Raw genomic sequence first — 3930 nt, forward strand, 5'->3', positions numbered from 1 at the left:
GGAAGTTTTTTGGGGGGAGTTTTGTTTGCCCAAAAAAAAAAAAAAAAAAAGAAAAGTTTTCAGAGAAGTTGAGAAAGTCCTGACAACTTAAAGTTGCATTGCTTTGCGACAATCTGTGGGCAACATTTGTGATCCTGATAGCCTAGGATTCACCTCACTCTACTGATTCCTCCCCTGGACCCCAAGTTTCTGAGAGGAAGAAAGTACGTCTCAGTCACCTACTTTTGTCTTCATTGTAGTACCTGTCATGTCATAAATATTCAGTAAACATAAATTGAGACATGAATCCTGGTGAATTTTCTAAAACAAAAATTAATTTGTCCTAAAGGGCTTCTGAGATGCAACTCTAATTTTTAATACGTGTCTGTGTCAGTGTGAAGATCGATGCTCCTAATGTCACAGCAAGTAATTAGTTTGACTCAAAACCTTTCCTATCTCAGATATGGATATTTTTTTAACAGATTGGGGTATTTCAGCTAACAGTTCAGCTAGACTATAGAGGATAAAAGCTCAAGTCATCTAAGTGAGAAGTGCTAACAGTATTTGTCCATTCATTATGATAAACTGTTAAATTTAAATTGACTTAGTATGAATTTGTCTAATGTAGCTTTTTGCATAGTAATATGAAAACTAAGATTTTGTGTGTAACATAGACACACCCCATTCAATAGATATATAGGTAAGATAGATGGAGATATAGATATAAATTTTAAAATTTAGATGCTGTTGTAGTTTGGATGTTAAATGTCCTCTGAATGCCTATGTTTTGAAGGCTTGGTCCCCAGCCTATTAATTATTGGTGGATAGTGGAACCTTTTGGAAGTGGGATCTAGTGGAAAGAAGATCACTGGTGATGCACCCTTGAAGAGGTTACTGGGACCCCTACCCCTTCTTCTGTCTGTCTCTTTTACTTCCTAACCACCATGAGGTGAGAATCCTGCTTTGTCATGTGTCTCCATCATGAGATTTGTGCCACCATAAGCATATAGCAGCATGGCCAAAAACTATGGAACTATAAGCCAAAACAAACCTTCTCTGTTTTTAAGTTCATTATCTCAGATATATTGCTCCAGTATGAAAAGATAAGATTGACACAGTTGCTTTTTCTTTTCCTTGTCCAAGAGCAGAAGTACTCCACATGTACTTTCCAAAAGGAAGATGGAATCGTGCCTCCTTTACAACAAACCTTATGAGAGGGGAGATAGACAAAAGCCAAGCCTTTGTAGCACCTTGCTGGTTATGGATTCTGCATATACTGGTGTGACAAAGTAGTTTGGGGAGGACAAGAGGAATTGCACAAAATGATGTTTAAGAAATCAAGATGGACTCATTTACTTGAAAGCCAACCTAACAGCAGTGTTTTGCCTTGCTTTGAGTAAATTCAAAACAGCAGATACTACCTGTATGAGTAACATGCCTCATAGGAAAACTCTGAAAACCACAATTCCACGTACTGCTTTTCAGCGGAATTGAAATAACAACTGAAGTTTACAGGAAAAAAAAAAGCACACAATGGAAAATTAGATATAGCTGTGTGCTTAAAAAGTGATAAATGATCTTGCTGTATCTCAAACATTTAAATTATGCATTTTGTTCTTTGAAAATTTTTTGGAGAATACTACACAAACTGTCGAATACAGGCTTGATAAGCCCAATCTCATTTACCTTAGATATACTCATTTGGGATAATTTACTTAATTGATAACCTAACTTGGGCAGAGATGCATTCTAATTGGAATTGGTTACTGTGGGATATTTATATATACTATGATGCACTGTGAGTGACAGCACCGCAAGATATAAAATTTGATAAAATTTTAACTGGTAGGAAAGAGTGGGGTATTTTTACCCCAACTACAACAGCATTTGCTGATAAATGCTTGTTAATTGGAACTATTTTCTAGGTTGCATATTATTTGGAAAACATTTGGGATCATGTCCATGGTGGTTACACATTTAATGGAACTAGAAGCAAACACACACACAAGTGCTTAATATATTAGGGCTGCAGTGGCAATAAGTTGTTCCTTGCATGTCACCCACAACTGTTGTAAATCTTTGCTCTTCACCAGATGGGAATTTTTAGCTTAGAATTTAACAAGATTTTCTGGTCTTTTCCCTAGCAACCTACAGGAAAATTTGGAAGAATGAGCCAATTAAAAAAAATATATTGGTGAGTAAAAACAGATGAAAATCCAAAGGCAGATCAAAAAGAACCAAAGAACATATGGCATAATTTTGTAGGAACACAGGAGCCCTAAGATGTCAGGGAGATGGGGGAAGAGGACAAAGCTGTTTTGTGAAGCAGAGCTTCTATATATGTCATGTGTACTTCACATGTGTGCCCCACACTCTGTCATATAATAAGTCTCTTATATGTGCTCCATTGTCATGAACCCTTTATAGGATCAGCACAGGAACCAAGTGGATAGTCAGTAGTCTTGAAAAACAATTCACTGACTTGCTAGGGCCTGCCTTTCCATTGCATTTAGAAAAAGAAACTGTAATACCTCTGTCACCTCCCAGGCCTGATGTGTTCTGGCCCCTGCAAACTCTCGCTTCATGGCTCACCACCCCATCTTCAGGCTTCAAGTTCTAGCCTCTGACTTGCAGTTCCTTGAACTTTCTGTGCTGGTTCTCATTGCAAGGCTTTGGCATGTCTAGAATGTTTCCCCCTTGGCTGATTCTTTCCATACAATTTAGGTCTGAGCTATTTTAATCTCCCCTAACCAACCCTGTTCTATCTAAATTAACTACTCCCTTCTCTATTCCCAGCTCTGTATCTCCTATTTCCTTCAAAGTTCTTATCATTACCTGCAATTTCCTTATTTGTTTTTAGTTTTTCTATTTTCCCCTACAGAGTATATGTAGAAGTGTCAGGGGTCATTGATGTCTCACTCACGGCCATGTCCCCAACTAGAACAGTATCTGATACATAGTGAGTAATGAATCAGTTAACAAAGAGTAAAAGGACCGCAGGCGGAACTGCCTAGAAAACAAGGAATATTGGACATGGAGAGACTGGACCAAAGAAGAAAATGAGGAAGAATAAAGAATAAGGTCCAGGTTATGAGAGTTAGTTATGGTTATATTTCTGGAAGATTTTTATATGCATTCCAGACAGAGAGAATGGGATGAGAAACTTTTACAGAACCACACATGACTGCTTTTTACTGTCTTCTAATGATTTTGTTTTTAGTATGCCCTGGGGCAGCCCCTGTGTATTTCTCTCATGCAAGGCTGTGTTTTCTTTTTTGGCCTGCAGGTATGGCTAACCTTGTTGGTGTCTCTGAGGGGAATCATTTAGAGGGAAATACTATCCATGGCAGCTCCATAGCCTCTCTAGGACTTTTAGGACAAGAAGCAGGAAAGAGTACACTGTACTAGGTTTATGTTGGTAAGGGGTGAGATGGCAGGAATGGCTACAACTTGTGTTTATTCAGAAAAACAAAGAAGCTCTGTTATTGCTGTAACCTGTAATTAGGGTTGTTTGTACAGTCACCAACCTGCACTTCTGAATGGCTATCTTAGGACACCACAATTCGCTGTGTAAGGTGGGGAAAGGGAGGAAGCAAATTATTTGTCATATTAGAAAAATCCACCCACAGAAGAGAAAATGACAAAAGTCTTCTCAGGAAGTCTCAGTAGAACATGTATTTTTATTTAACTGGCATGTCTATGCAAATATACTCAATCAGAACAGAGACCTTTGAGAAGGGGCAAGATTTTGAGATCGCCACCCTCCTGACAACTCTTGTTATGGGAGGGGTATCTCAGTTTAGGCTTTTGCTCTGGACTGAGACTTCAGTTTTGGTGTAAAGCTAAGGATCTAGAAGTAGCTGGGGATAAAAGGGCAGAACTAAGCCTGTGTCTGCAGAAAACGTCCCAGGAGGGCAGGCCTTACTTAAGATCAATGGAGAAAGACATCAT

This window comes from Fukomys damarensis, unplaced genomic scaffold, assembly GCF_012274545.1.
Source record: "Fukomys damarensis isolate Sample0158 unplaced genomic scaffold, DMR_v1.0_HiC HiC_scaffold_36, whole genome shotgun sequence".
NCBI classification, from domain to species: domain Eukaryota; kingdom Metazoa; phylum Chordata; class Mammalia; order Rodentia; family Bathyergidae; genus Fukomys; species Fukomys damarensis.